The sequence below is a fragment of the Lissotriton helveticus genome, chromosome 5_1 (genome assembly GCF_964261635.1).
Source record: "Lissotriton helveticus chromosome 5_1, aLisHel1.1, whole genome shotgun sequence".
In the NCBI taxonomy this organism is placed as follows: Eukaryota; Metazoa; Chordata; class Amphibia; order Caudata; family Salamandridae; genus Lissotriton; species Lissotriton helveticus.
This window is the reverse complement of record NC_136065.1, coordinates 1911724804-1911740942: the sequence shown is the minus strand read 5'-3', so window position 1 is coordinate 1911740942 and position 16139 is coordinate 1911724804. Positions and strand designations below refer to the sequence as shown.

Below are 16139 nucleotides of genomic sequence, written 5' to 3'. Positions count from 1 at the left end.
CATTCCAGGCATCAACTTGTAGAATGTTGGGTTGTTCCCTGGTTGCCCTATTGCTGGGTTCTGTGTATTCAAATGGTTTGGAGAGCAGTTGGAGTTGGACTTGTAACCATCCTGCTCTCCTGTCTGCTGTGTAGCTCTTCTTGAATAAATCGTGACTGAACCCCTACAGTGCCTACTGGCTCAGTTACTACAGTTTGTGGCGATGAGTCTTACCGCGGGCTGAGGAGGAGTTGCAATAATACCAATCCAACGATAGGAAGGGATGCACGCAAGATCTAGCGTGTGACTGTGTAGCTCAGGATCGTCGCCTAGTGCGCCCAGTGATCTCAGCGCAACGCACCTGTGCCTGTTACTACAAACGTGATTTTCTGCTCATTCAAAAGAGCAAGTGATTCCGAAATGTAAAAGTGAAGATATGGGGCGGACTGGTGAGATCTGGGGTGCCGGGATAAATTGTTGACATGTCAGGTGGCCTCCCGGTGATTCTCCCTGTGTCCAAGATTGCCAGTCTGACGTGCTCTACAAGCAGACAGGACTGTGTGTGCCTCAGTTTGCGTGCATTGTGTATACTTGTGTGCCATGTACAGCAGATTTACTCTGTCCAGAAGTTGAGGGGACTTCACAGCAGTCAGTTTTAGTTCTCAACATTTCCTTTCTTGCACTTTCTAATCTGTACAAAACGTTCCTTGTTGATTCTCCTGAAACTGACCAGTGTGTCTTTTAAGTGTCTTTAAGTTCAATGGAGCAAAAGAAGAAGAGAAAAGGGCTGATTTGGTGCTTTCAGGAGAGGTGAAAAGTCAATATTACAATTTGTAGATCTCTGATTAAATAAAACAAGCATAAAAATGAGGTTTTAGCCTCCCGAGAAAACAGTGAAAGGAGTTTAAGAAAACAAGCATTGGCATAGCCAATAGGTCTCGCTTTTGGGACCTTATAAGTATTTAGTTATGCAGCACAATATCCTTGGTGTAACAATATCAACCGTTGCCTGGCTAAACACTTATAAGGTCCCAAAGACGAGGCCTATTGGCTATGCCAATGCTTGTTTTTCATAGTGGCGTGGTAAGGGTGCCAGGGGCCTGGTGCAAGCCAGGAAAAAGTGTCCCTCTCCCATTCAACACGGTTGCTGTTTCAGTACTAAAATACATCTGTATTTGGGGTTCCTTGGCCCCTAAAGTCGTTGGACCATCTGCTTTAACATTGATCCCTGCACCCCTGATTAGTCGCCATTGAAACTGCCCTGAATCAATCAATCATGGTTTGTATAGTGCAACTACTCACTAGTGAGGGTCTCAAGGCGCGTGAGGGGAGGCTTCTGATCCCTCGGGCGCTGGGGTTCAGTCGAAGAGCCTGATCTTGAGATCCTTCCTGAATAGGGTCAGCGACGGTGATTGCCTGCGCCTCTGACACCTTCGTATAATAAGCAATAGTTCTCATTCGGTATATGGGGTGAGATTACTGCGTGCGCATTGCCTCTGTCCCAACCCTGCTACCATCTGGGGCATTAATTCTTGGTCGCTGGGCCTCTTAACAGGGGAGTAGCAACCATCGGTACAGCAGGTGCAGGGGCACCCTGGGCCCAGATCCCTAAGGCCCACTGATCCCTGATGGTTGCTGTGTTTTACTTTTCCACTTGCAGAAAGGGCTTGCTTGCACTAGCATCATTTCTGTGCTCGATGGTAAGTAAATTTTACACAGGGAGTAACTGGGTAATTCAGTCAGTGTGCAGCAGTGCGCAAGAGTGACTATAGGCACGCCTACCATGGGTACTACCCAGTAACCACTGACCGCCCCAGTCCCAGCCAGAGCGCCCAGGATGCAGGGGTACATTAACCACCCGCCCTGGGCGCCCACACTGGATTTGTGATTAAAGGGTTGTTGATAGTGTCATTGTCTATGTCAATTTCCTTTCATTGACCCTATCCCTCTCATGTGCACAGCGCACGTCTGTGATGGAATGTGCCTCTGGGTCCAGGCAAAGGGGCCAGTGCACTGGCTTGAAGCGGCCACGTGTTAAGTCAGAATCAGAACTCAGGTCTGGTCCCTCCCACCCTCATCACGTTGAGGTGACCACTCAAAAAGAAATCCCTCACCCCACCTCCCGGATTTTGCCCGGTCCTGCGTTGTACAATAATGAAACCTACTGTCTCCCCTCCCAATATTGCACCGATATTAGGTTCTGTCTGGACAACTCTCTGAGGCACTGCTAATAGACGTAACTGTGACCCACCCAGCAGTACTCTCTTCATCGACCTCACTAGGATGAAGGGGACACCGGCCATGCTTGTATTCACGCTGCATACAGCCCTCAACAGCAGGGTGTGTGCATGCGAGTCTGAAGCCAGACAGGGCACTGATGGAGACAGCCACTCTGTCTGCCTAACTGCAGGAGATCGGAGAGGCCTAAGTACCCAGATGCTGCGGGGCATTAGCGGTTGTTAATTGCCCTTTCGCTGCTCGGTGGAGATGGTGCTTATTTAGAGTAACCCTGGGCAAAGCACTATGCTACGCTCGTGCAGTTTGCAAAGTTTCCGCTACTTCGCACTACACAAATTGCACGTAGCACAGTGCAAACACGCGTAGCTTAGCTTAGCGTAGTGCAGCGGTAATTTTTTGCTTGTTCGCGGTCCTCAATGTCAAGTTGGTGACCATGAGCAAGCAAAATGATATCCCAGCGAGACTTTTTCCTCTTTCGCGATCGGCAACATCACGTTGCCGATCGTGAGCGTGGAAAATAAACCACCCGGCGAGATTGTCAACGCGGGGAGGTCAGGTTTCTCATTGCAAGTGGTCGCATATGCTCACGACCGCTCCCGTTGAGAAACTACCAGTCCACGTTGAGTACTCGAGCAGCAGAAAACTACAGCTCGCACTATGCAAGATGCCGTTTTCAATGATTGCACAGTGGCGGATGCTTGTCCGCACTGTGCAATAATTGAAAATGGCATCTTGCACAGTGCGAACAGGCTACTACGCAGTTCGCGTAGTGCTACGCATAGCTCGCGTAGTGCGAAGTGCACTTCCTGTAGCTACGTGTAGCGCTACTTTGAGAACTACGCCCAGGGTTAATTTAGAGGGTGTAACTGCTGTTAACGCCCTCCGCAGAGACTGGGTCCTCCCAAGTTCAACAGCTGTTCATCGGATTATACAAGTTTGTTTCTCTTCCTTTGTAAAATTCCGAAGCGGATTAACAGGCGGGCACGCGCACCGCTCCTTTGTGTACATTCTGACGCCGAATACACACTCTGCATTGCATGGGCACTGGCACTCTTAAAGTGCTCCGATTACAGCGCTTCTAAGCGCTTAGAGAGACAGAGGGGCACTTTGTCTTACGTTGCTTGTTTTTGTACAGCACAGCATTCATCACTCGTTGACCTCCTAAACGCTGATGAATACACAGGTGGGGGTACAACTGCTGTGAATTGGTGGAGTGCAGGACTGGAATAAATCAATGAAGTGCTAACAAGCATTGTGACGCCTCTGAGCAGAACTCGGGCAAATTCAAGAAGTTCAAAGAAGCGCCTTGAGTTCGCCGAGTGAAGAACTGGGGCAAATGCAACAAGCGCGCGCCTCGCGCTACAAGTGGGAGGGGTGGGAGCAGTGCAAGAGCACACAAAGCGTTTCCCTTTTGGGAGCGAGCCAGGGGCATCATGTGTTTGTAAGTTAATTACAAACATATGGTATCAAGCTCGCTCCCGCAAGGGAATCGCCAGATGTGCACGCGTTGCCATTGAAGGCAATGTAACGTGTGCACGTTTTAGGGCAAAAGCTGCATCCATGGCTAAAGGTCTTTTTCCAAGAAGCGCATGCGCGCTGCTATGCAAGACCTAAAAAAGACAAAAGCCAGCTTCATATATTATGCATTTTGACCTCCAGGGCTGCTGCCTTGCATTTTGAGGGGACTTGGCTCTGGATATTTAGGCATTCAACGGATAAGCGTGATATTACTGTTTAATTTATTCAAAATGGTCCATTCGGATCAAAATGTCTTTTTTGCACACAAAGAGTATATGATATTATTATGTGTGTAGTAAAAATTACATTTTTCGGACCTCGAATATTATGCGGTGGAGGGAGTTCTCTGCAGTATGGTGGCCCTGGAGGTTCAAGAGCTGGTGCTCTCGGAGCAGCTATATTAGTGCTCTTAACATACAGAAATTAGGTGTGTTTACTGCCACTTAGTTTTAAACCAGAAGCCATCCAAGCAGCAGCGCAGCCAGTGGTGAAACCAGAAGGTGGTTGCAGATTTGCAGCTACCTGTGGTGGTGCCCACACGTCTACTTATCTGCAAATCGTTTGAAAGGGTATTTTTTTGTTTCCCGTGACTAAACATCAGCCGGTGACAAGCTTTCAAAGAGAGGTGATTAAAGCGATCAATAAAGGGACAGTTGGTGTGAGGAAGCAGTGAGCTGCAGGTGGGACCCCAGGGATCCTCGTGTAGAAATGACGCAGTGCTTGGCAGAAGCCCGGCAGGCCCCGGTCAATGGCTCACATTCTATGTGTCAGCGTTTCAGGGCAGATGTTGGAAATGAGGATGTCCGCGGCCCACGTCGGGGGCCCCCATAGGAGGGCAGCCACCATAGTGCCACATGAGGGTGCAAACCTGACAGGTCTAGTGTTTGGCTCTACCTGCCTTATTTACGGCACGCCAGTGGGGGGAGGGTAGGTATATCTATCTCCCCCGCCCAGCTGGCGCAGCATTGGAAAGACCTACAGAGACTACAGAGCAAGGCCTTACGGATTGCAGCAGGTGCTCCTATCTTCACAAGAATAGCAGACCTCCAGAGAGACCTAACAGGACATTCTACAAAGGATTGGATCAAAAAGAAAACCGACTGATCACGAAACTTGCAGACATTTCTACATAGCCATTTGACCGCTACCCAGAGCCCATCGAAGCACTAACCTTGTGACACTGAAACAGCAACACAGCATCCAAAAACTCATCACTGCCTGAAGGCAACCACCTCTGCAGGTATCCAAAACACATCACTGCCAGACGGCAACCGCCCCGGCAGGCACGCAAAACTCATCACTGTCAGAAGGCACCCGCCACCACAGCCATCAAAAGCTCATCACCCTCCGAAGACATTTGACAGACGAAAACAATACTCTGCGATAAAACTTGCTGACACTTCTGCAAACCCAATTGACCGCAACCCATGGCCTATCACAGCGCTGACCTTGTGATCCAACCTCAACTGTGACAAAGAGTCACACATCAATAAGACAACCTAAACAGCGACTAAAAAACTCAAAATGAATGTGGAGTAATGAGGCAACTGCCTGGGTTCCAAAAACTCACCACTGTCAGAAGGCATCTGACAGACGAAAACAAGACACAGACTGGCGATCCTTTTCACGCAGTGACATCAAGCCGTACATGCTGTTTTGATCGTCTTGTCTCCTGGTCTGGCAACTCCGCGTGCGTCTGTTTTGGTTGCAGTGAGTGCGGAGGCATTGTCTCCCCCCCACTACCCTCCTTCCCCTTTTGTACTTAGCTCTGGCCTCCTGGTTGGGGAGCCCGGTTGCTCAGGTGGAACTGGGCGGGAGTGTGGGGTCGGTGTCTGGCCTCCAGTGTGGCGTTTGTGGGGAACAGTTGAGCTCGGGGTCTCGGGTACCCGTGCTCTCATTGCTGTTTTGACATGGCTGCGGGGTGTTTGTGTGGGCAGTTAAGGAGGCCGTTATAGTTTCACTGCCTTGGGTTCGGAGCGGGCGCTGTATGTGGCTGCTGGTAGTGCAGACTGTGTTCTGGGTGGGGGAGGACAGACCTGCCTTTCATTAATTTTGGAGGGGGGCGGGCTTCTCCTGTGCCCCACTCCCTCCTGCGGTAGGGTCATGGTTTGAATCACCGCCAGGAGCGATGGCGCGGAGCGTCAAACTGCAAGCTGTCCCCCCTTTCCTGTTTTGCAGTGTGTGCCCAGGCGGCACGGTTTGGAGCTGTCAGGGAGACATCTGTTGGACCGAGGCTTCATAATTGGCTTCAATGGAGACGTGGGGCCTAACAGCACCTTGGAGTGCAAGGGGGCCGAGGCATGACTCGGCGCGAGTGCTGTGATGCCCGTTGCTCACAGGGCCGTTGCTTGGGTGCTGAGGGGCTTGTCTTCTGACAGGCTGCCCTGGGTCCCCGAAGGGGGCCACCTACGTGGGCGGCCACCCTTAGTGCCCCATGATGGCAGAGACCACAGTGAGCGCTCTAGTGTTGGGACCCGGTGGGTCTCTAGTGATGTCACTTCCGGCGGGGGAAGGGCGGGGGGTGTGGGTATAAGGCCCAGGATCGCGCGCCCTCTTTGACCCTGGTAGCCTCATGGCCGGATCCCCCCCTCCCTGGACCAAGCCGATCGTGCTGCTCGACGCTGTTTTTGGCGCGACCTTTGATCTGTAGGAGCTGGGAAGCGGTGAGTGCTTTGTACCCGCCCCCCCCCATCCGTTCCCGTGGCGGCGGAGTCTCCTCTTTTGCCCGGCCACTGCCTAGGGCTGCCTCTAAGGGATGGGGGGCTGGCCAGCTCCAGGGAGTTAGGGCGGTCGGCGTGACGGTCCAGGTCTTGGCCGGTTCCAGGTTGGGCGAGGTGGTGAGCGGGGCGCCTGTGGTTGGGGGGGAGGGGGATGGAGTCTGCGTGGCTATCCTCTGAGCTCCGTGGGTCCAGCGTTGGGATGTCGTGCTGGGTGGGGGCATGGGCGGGGGGCCCTCGGCGCTCACACCCTCCTGTCTGTGGTGCCTGCCGGATCGGACTGCGCAGGCATGGTGCGGCGCACTTTGCAGGGCAGAGTGCTGGGACGTCTCCGAGCAGACTTATTAGCAATGCCTTTAGCGCAGTGCTTAGTACCAGTGTCTCCAAGAGGCACGGCGATGTCTCTCTGGGCCTCCGTAATGCAAGGGGGCCCGGTCGACTCTGGCAGCATTCGGCGCCTGGCTGGGATCCCTGGGTGCGGGCGGGCAGTGGTTGGTTGAAAGCTTTATTCGATATGCAAGATATCTTGAAAGCATACGTACATGTAAAAAGAGCATTTCAAAGACAGTAAATAGATATGTCAACATTATAATACTAGGTGTAGCACGGTTACAACGAATTTTTTACAACGCACTACCATTACATCGCAACTTTTACCACGCAAACCATTACAACGCAATGCGCTGGGGGGCGCTCTAGGATAGGGAATGTATTTAATATACTATCCAACACCTTCCCTGCTATCCACGGGGACTGGAGTTGGAATAGTAAATTAAATAATTCACTATCCAGCGCCTAAAAGCATTATGCGTTGTAATGGACTGCGTGGTAAAAACCGCGTTGTAAAGGCATGCGTGGTAAAAGCATGCGTTGTAGTGACACCAATCCTAATACTAAGACAATAAAATAGGATATAGCCCTAAATAAATTAACTAAAAAGTGAATTAAATTGAAATTGACAGTCTCTTGCAGCGAATCAACCATGAGCATTTTAAAAATTTGGAAACACCGCAAACAATTGGAGGGGCGGTATCAGTCAATAAAACACGTAGTGCAACCAGATGCCTACGTGTTCCCAAGCGTCTAAAAAGAGGTTTAAGCCAATACCGCCTAGGATTAATATAGTCCGGGCACTCAAAAAAATGTGTGCTACCGTTTCTGGCCTAGATTGACAAAGGGCACAGAAGGGCGATAGTTGAACACCGGATTTCCATTTTGAGACAAAGGCCCCGATCGGGAGGGTGCCTACCCTGAGCTTGAAGTACAGGGCCCTATCAACTGGCAAGGTGATTAAGTCCAGGTAAGGTTCATAGGCTACCACATCTTTTATTTCCCAAAATGCTGCAGTCATATTAGAGTGGTTTTGGTTCCTGATAAGTTTGCCAGAGACCCAGTCCCAATAAAGTTTTTTGAGGTCAGCCTTTGGTGGAGCAGATTTTGTAGTCCAACAGTCCCCCAGGCCCAGCTCTCCCAAAAGATTTTTGGTATCCCTCAACCACTTGATCTTGGCCCAGCCTCCCATGCTCATTACCTCTGCCAAGCCGTCGGCATAAGGTTTTAACTCGGGGACCCTCCCTATACGGGACCAAAGAAGCAATGGTCGAAGGCGAGCCTGATCTTTAATGCTCTTGCAGCCCACATCCAAGAGTACCGGGACTGTCGGGGTGCTCGAGGGGAGGGCTAGGAGGTCCTTCAAAAACTTGTTCTCAGCCTTGGATAGGGACTCTAAATTACAGTGGCCCCACAGCTCGGCCCCGTACAATGCTGAGGTTACGCCTCTGGCCTTGTAAATCTCGATAGCAGGTCTCACAAAGTGTCTGGGTGATGCTCGAAATTCCCTAAGCAGAGCACCCCCTACCTTTTTGTGGTTCAGGACCGTCTTGTCAATGTGGGAGGACCAATTCATATTGTCAGTTATACGCAGCCCGAGGTAATCAAATTCGGAGACTTTCTCCTAGGGGACGGTGTTCAAAACAGGCGGGCGTCCTAGTCTCCTTGGAGGGTGCAAAATCAAATATTTAGTTTTATCCACGTTGATTACCAGACCTCTGGATAGACAAAAGCCCTGGAAGCGGGTCAATAGTTTCTGTAGTCCCTGGGGAGTTTTTGAAATAAGCAGAGTATCATCTGCAAACAGCAGAGTAGGGATCCATACTCCCCCCAGACAGGGTGCGTCCGCTGGTTCTTGCTGCAGATGCTCAACAACACCATTGACGTAAAGCGAAAAGAGTGTTGGAGCTAACACGCAACCCTGTCTGACGCCCCTACAGACCGAGATCCTGTCCGTTGTTTCCCCATTTTTCCCCCAACGGACCTGGGCATAGTTACTAGTGTGAAGTTTAATGAGTAGGGACAGAATATAGGGGGGCAGCCCCAGACCCTGAAGTACCCTCCAAAGTTCCTCCCTAGGGACCAGGTCAAAGGCAGTCTTCAGGTCAATAAAGGCCAAGTAAAGACTGCCCTTGCCTAGTTCCACGACCTTCCAGTGTAGGAGTGCTAACCTGAAGACCTGCTCAATGGTGCCCTTTCCAGAACGGAAACCAGCCTGGAAATCAGATAACACTCTGTTCTCATCCACCCAATGGAGAATCCTTCCCAAAATTGCCTTTCCTGCCACCTTTTGCGTGGAGTCGATCAGGCTAATTGGCCTGTAATTCCCTGGGCTATCTCTGGGGCCCTTTTTATAAATAGGGGCGACCACTGCCCCCCCTCCATGAATCAGGAACTGGGCCACCCTTCATAATATCGTTTAGAAGTGCAGCGATTACAATGGCCCAGTCAGATGGGTATGCACGCAATAGATCTCCTGGAAGCCCATCCGGGCCTGCTGCTTTCCGCTGTACCAACCCCTTGATAACCTCCTCTACCTCCCGTGCCGTAAAAAGATCGAGATTAACGTCCCCTACCGAGACGGTGAAAGGGGCTGGGTCATTTAGGGGGCCTTCTACCGGAGCGTATAAGGCCCCAAAGTGTTTTGACCAATTCTGGGGAGGGATGTTACATGTCCTCAGGGTCTCGTCGGGTCTGTTTCGGGAACCCACCAAATTCCAGAACCCTCTTGCGTCCTTACTTTTACTGGCAGCCAGTAGGTCCGCCCAGAACTTTTCCTCCCATTCCTTTTTGGCAATTTGGAGGGTCCTGGAGTAAGCCTTTCTGGCCTCCCTGATCTTAATTTGCGATTTGGATTTGACTGCCTCTACCAGTCTAGTCTTCATCGCCCTACATGTACGGGAATACCATCCCTTGACTTTTATTTGCCTTTCTTTGATCCCTAATCTTCTTGGATGAGCAGTAAACAGATTAGATAGGGCCTTGGTAAGGTCACTAAAAACCCCACAAGCCGCCCCCGTCCCTCCTGTAGTGGTCCCCAAGTTAAGTTGTGCTAGGGCTAGGAGATGAATTATTGCTGCGACCTTCTCCTCAGAGAGTGCGAGTTTCGTCCACCTTATCCGCCTCCCACAAAGTGCTACTTGCGACTCGCCCAGATCTGCTGTGAAGGAGGGAGCAAAGCCTCCCCTTCCGGCTGTCCACCAGGATACTAGAGTGAGGGAAAGTAAGTTGTGATCACTCTCTATTGAGGGGACCACAACCATATCCCTCACCGAGTTCCACAGACACACATCAAGCAAGATGTAGTCAATTCTTGATGTGTGATTGGGCCTATTGTAAGTGTGGGCCCCCCCCTTGTCCGACTCTGTCCTCCCATTTAGGGCCCTCAGGTTGAACTCCATACTGAGGGTATACACCTGCAGGGCCACCTCAGTCCACCTCTTAATGGGGGCTATTTCTAAAGCGGGAATCCCCCTCCTGGCATCCTGCTCATCCTGATCCTGGGTGACGTCCGAGCCTAAGGGCTCGAATGTACAGTTGATATCACCAGCAACCAGGATGCAAGCCTTGTATGGGGTTGATCTTAAGAGGCCCTCCAGAAGTGCAATTGTTGGGGACTGCCTTCCCCCCTTAGTACCTCGTGCATAAATATTATAAATGTTTAAAATAGCGCGAACTCTGGAGTCCTTCAGAGTAATATTAAGGAGGTCCGGACAACCAGTCTGTTGCTCCACTATCCTACAATTCAGTGAGGCAGCAACCCAGATGAGGAGGCCACCAGAGGGGCGTCCCCTCCCCGATTCTGAGCATACTGCTGGGATACAATAGGCCAAATAGCCCACCATATGAGTGGGCTCCGTGCTCCATGTCTCCTGGAAAATGCATATGGAATGCTCATCCACCGATGCATTCCAGTCGGGCAATGTCAGCTTCCTTGAAATTCCGGCTACGTTCCAGCTGAGGACCCTAAAGGATGGGTCCGTCACAGCTGGGACGCTACCGGGTACAAGGTCATGACAGGGGGCCACCTCTTGGGGCTCCACCGGTGTTCCACCTGCACCTGCGGTGTCTTGGGTCTCTACCCTTACCCCTACGTCTAGTAATATAGACTGGATTTTAGTTGGGGATGGGGATAAGGACTGTACTATGGTAGAGGGTGAAGGCTCTCTCAACTCACCCTCTGCTGTCCCACCCTTGCCCTCAAGTCAATGTCCCCTGGAGCCCCAAGTCATCACCGGCCATCCGGCTTGGGGATAGAATTGGGGCGCCTCAGAGCATCGTGGGCCTCCACCAGGGCCAAAACAAGACTCCCCAGTGACAGGCCTAAAGAGTTTGGCTACCGGCCTAGGGTAAAAATAAGTCAAATCCACTACTCTAACACCAGGGCCGCTCACCTCTTGATTTTGACCACAAATTATCTTCGCCACTCTGTTGTCCTGGAAATTAATAATAATACAGTCTCCCTCCAATCGCTTTTTGCCCTGTCCCACCCAACCTACCCTACGGACACTGAGGATTAATCCATCCACACCCATTGGAAGTGGTTTGTTTGTTTTTAGCCAGTGGAGACTCTTATTTTTTAGGGCTTGGTGGGTCTCAAGCTGATTAGCCTTCAGTGGTGGGACATTGACAAGCACTATAACATAGGGATGGCAATCAGGGGGGAGATTAACCGGAGGGCTCCGAGTGGTGGCCTTTAGGGGAGCAACTACAGTAGCGTCAGATACCAAGTTGCGTCTGTCGACCTTAGCTGGAGGTGCTGCCCCGACCCCCTTGACATTGACACTCGGCTGTGCAGTTTGGCTGCTCTTAACCAAACTCGCACCTGCCGTTGTCTTTACCTGAGGTGTTTTCTTAAGTTGATTTTTAGAGACCGCGGGGGGCTTTGTTATTGTGTGAGAAGTATGAGGGGCAGGACCTGGCTTAGAAGTGGAAGTGACCGGGGGGACTAGAGATGGGTCCCTGCAAGGTGTTACTTCAGGGAGAATGGTTAACATTGGAACAACCTGCGCTGGGGCAGGGACTGCAGTCAATCCTTTTCCCATGTTCCTACCCGCAAGATCCTCACTTGCTCTAGACTGGTGTTTAATAGGAGTCTTAAGTGAGAAAAAATTATCAAGGGTGGATTGTTCAAATTTATCTACTCTCACCCCCAAACCCTTGAGTTGATCCATCAGCGGGACCAGTAGGCTTTTAATCAGGTCCGTAATTATTTTAAGGGAGTCGGATTCTAGGGGGACGGCTACCCTATCATGGGCATTGGAATGTACAAGCGGATTATCTGAAGTTGATCCCACAACTGGAGGCTCCCCTGCCCTACCATTAGTCGTTTGAGCTAGGCCTTTTTCAGGTTTTGACCCAAAACCCCTTTGCCCTTGCTTTCTTGCACGCTTGTGGAATGTGGTGTAACTACCTTTGCGTGAGCTCATAACCCTTTTCCTTTTCGCCTGTTTTGTAGTGCCTTGAAACTGAGTGAGTGGTCGTATATCCGTAGAAGGGGCCTGTTGTAGCGGTGGGGAAGTCTGGCCAATGGCGGGGCACGGTGAAGCTTGAGAAATTGTTTCCCCCGCCACCTCAATACCAACCACCGCTGGCAATAGATCAGCAAGATTTTCTATTCTGTCTATACTTGCTCCTATTGCCGACAGCCGAGGCTGCACTGGGGCATCTAAGGGGTGAAGAGATGGAACCCGTCCAGAAGTTGGAGACAGGGCCTGGGCCACAGCTCCAAGGGAGGAGCGTCTAGCTGGTAAGTAGACCTCTGAGAGGCGACGTTCGGTCATCACGATCTCCTTCTCAATGACCGCTGCTACTCCAGTTATGAAACGGTCCATAGTTCCTATATTAGAACTCCCTGCTGCTCCACCCTCTCCGCCACTCCTGAGCAATTTCCCGGAGCGGGTAGACATGGTAGGATATGCTCCCTCTGCCACAGTCGCGCAACCTACTAGGTCCACAAGCGAAATGTTAGGGACGTGGCCCTGCCCAGCCTCTGTCAGCCCTTGACTGCCACAGACTGCCCGCCCTTTGCTCGGGCTTCGCTCGACGTCCCGCTCACGTCCCGCTGAGCGTCCGGCGTGATGGTTTAGTGAGGGGCGTTGCAGGCGCGGTGGGCGTGTCTTGCTGGGGGCGCGGCCGTGCACACCTGTGCAGCGCAGGGACTCCTGGTCTTCCGAGTCCCTGCTAGCGCGCTCCCTCCGCAGCCTCCGGTAATTCCTCCCAGGCGACCAGTCGACTCCTCCTGCCCCTCGCCTCTCACCAAGAAAGGGCACCCGCGAAGCGGGTGCGGCGAGCAGTGGCGGATTCCTCACGGGCAAGGGCAGGCTGATGCAGCAGCTCCAAAGCTCCCAGGTAGGGTGTAGCGTTTTGGCGTTCCCGCCGATGCAGGGGAGCACACACCTTTTGAGTTTGGTCAGGCGCGGTGGGCGTGTCTTGCTGGGGGCGCAGCCGTGCACACCTGTGCAGCGCAGGGACTCCTGGTCTTCCGAGTCCCTGCTAGCGCGGTCCCTCCGCAGCCTCCGGTAATTCCTCCCAGGCGACCAGTCGACTCCTCCTGCCCCTCGCCTCTCACCACGAAGCGGCACCCGCGAAGTGGGTCCAGCGAGCAGTGGCGGGAAGCGGCGGATTCCTCACGGGCAAGGGCAGGCTGATGCAGCAGCTCCAAAGCTCCCAGGGAGGGTGTAGCGTTTTGGCGTTCCCGCCGATGCAGGGGAGCACACGCCTTTTGAGTTTGGTCAGGCGCGGTGGGCGTGTCTTGCGGGGGGCGCGGCCGTGCACACCTGTGCAGCGCAGGGACTCCTGGTCTTCCGAGTTCCTGCTAGCGCGCTCCCTCCGCAGCCTCCGGTAATTCCTCCCAGGCGACCAGTCGACTCCTCCTGCCCCTTGCCTCTCACCTCTCACCACGAAGCGGCATCCGCGAAGCGGGTGCGGCGAGCAGTGGCGGGAAGTGGCGGAAAGTGGCGGATTCCTCACGGGCAAGGGCAGGCTGATGCAGCAGCTCCAAAGCTCCCAGGTAGGGTGTAGTGTTTTGGCGCAGTGCTTAGTAACAGTGTCTCCAAGAGGCACGGCGATGTCTCTCTGGGCCTCCGTAATGCAAGGGGGCCCGGTCGACTCTGGCAGCATTCGGCGCCTGGCTGGGATCCCTGGGTGCGGGCGGGCAGTGTCCTGAGGCTGCCCCGCGCGACCTGGCCCTGACGGCAAGTTTGCTCTCTTAACTCAGCCACCCGAGTGGTTGTGCCGGTGGGGGACAGCGAGGAAATGGGGCCCGTCCTTCGGGGGGCCCCACGTGGCAGCAGTCGGATTTCGGCTGGGACTGATTCTTGGCTTAGGACTCCAGATGCGTGGGGGAGAACCAGTAGTGCCCCCACCCTCTTTTAAGGTTTCTTGGAGCTCGTGGGGGGCGCGCGCTTAGGGGGCATGATCGTTTCTCTTTCCGGTTAGTGCGGGGGAGCAATTGCTCCCATAGGGAGGAGGCCATGAGGAGCGTCGCTGGTGTCCGTTTAGGGAGGGTACTAGAACCGCTGGGGCGTAGGTGGCACCTATGCTACCCATGTCTGGCGACTCAGTCGGTGTTATGTCACTGTCTAATGTGACGCGGAGTTTGTGCCCCGGGTTCTCAAGTGTGAGTCAGGCGCCTGGCTATGTGCCCTGGGTGAGGGCGGGCTGTGACTTTACGGCCGCCCAGGCCGGGTAACGTACGCACTGATTATGGCCACCCGAGTGGTTGTGCTTGGAGGGGGCAGCGTAGGTTTGGGGCCATGCTGAGATTTGGCTTGCCGGCCCCCGTCCCTTTACACGCCCTTCCCCTTGTGCTGCTGCCGGTCTTGAGGGTACGGGGCTGAGGGGATCAAGATACTACCAAGTGATGGGACCTTAGGATCAGCTGCTAATTTAGCTCTACATAATTGGTGTTTTAAGGTTACATTTGTCATACCTTAATGCAGGGGAAACGAGTAGGAGCCTCTGCATGACGCTGATCTGCGGGTTATTCGTAGTATATTATTTCATTTGGTACCTATATATCGTATGCGTGACCAACTAACGTACTTGGGGCTCATGTAAGCGCTCTGGTACCGGAAGTTAGGTACCAGTTTCGAAATTTCGAGTAGTATAGTATTCTAAGTTGTTTGATGGGGGTTGAATCGTTGTCTGATCCGCTTGGCCATACCACCCTGAATGCGCCCGATCTCGGAAGCTAAGCAGGGTCGGGCCTGGTTAGTACTTGGATGGGAGACCGCCTGGGATTACAAGGTGCTGTTGGCATTTGCTTCTCACTGTTGGTACTTCTGTTTTCTATGTTTCCTTGCCCGCGATGTTGCATGCTTTCTCCAGCTATGGGGCCAACCTCAGCTCTAGTTGCTGAGCAGTTTGAGGGGGCACAGTTGATGGGTATCTTTGCATGTTTTGGCGTGCGCACGTAGCGCGTCTTGTCTGCTGGTGCTTCGGGGCTAACTACTTCCTGGTAGTACTGTGGCCACAGGCCGCCTTGGCAGATGCATTTAGATAACTTAATCAATTTTCAGCCCACCAGCACGTTCGGGTTAAACGCCTGCAAGCTCGCACTGGGCAACGTTTTACCCCGAGGAATTTGTATTTGCCTCAAGCACTTATCTTTACATGAGAGGGCCCCTCGCATGTACTGCACGTTTGTAAATTTACGAACCTTGGGGCATATTACCAACAACTAGCGATAATTTTTGTCTCTAACTTGTTTAGAGACAAAAATTATCGCCGCACATCGGCGATTTTTATCGCAGATAAACCTTGCTATTAGCAAGGTTTATCGCAAATGCGATAAAAAACGGCCGCAATGCATGAATATCGCTGAAAAGTCAGCGATATTCATGCATTATCGAGCAAATGCTCTTAGCCATGTTATCCACCTCCCATTGGATAACATGGTGAAGAACTGCTCAGGGCAGGGGTTAGCTTTTGGAGATATTCGCGCTTAGCGCGAATATCTCCAAAAGTTGGTAATAGGAGATAGCGATGTTAGCGACTGTTTCCAGTCGCTAACATCTTGGCACGCCCACTTTGCATGTCATTAGTGATAAATATCACTGACATGCAAAGCGGGGCCCAAGATGGTCGCTATCTCCTATTAGCTGTCACTAACTGGTGTTAGCGACAGCTTGGTAATAGGGAGATAATTTTATCTCCGCTTTCTTGGCTTTTAAAGCCAAAAAAGCAGAGATAACCCCCCTTGATAATATGCCCCCTTGTGAGCAAGTATCAGCTATTTCTGATATTAGAGATGCATCCCCGGCACAAAGGTTTTAGCGGCACACAGCAGTTCCGGTGTGTGCGGAGTCTCTAAAACTCCTATCCCGCACCTTTGTGGCTGGCTACGAGCAACTT

The 16139-nt window shown here is 52.4% G+C and overlaps 1 protein-coding gene and 1 pseudogene across 4 annotated transcripts in view; one reads left to right on the top strand and one right to left on the bottom strand.

The window, feature by feature from the left end:
- The window catches only part of LOC144753873 (keratin, type I cytoskeletal 15-like), a 151110-nt gene that overhangs the window by 18746 nt on the left and 116225 nt on the right, over window positions 1-16139 (bottom strand). The window lies entirely within an intron of this gene.
- On the top strand, window positions 14936-15043 carry LOC144756542 (5S ribosomal RNA; annotated as a pseudogene).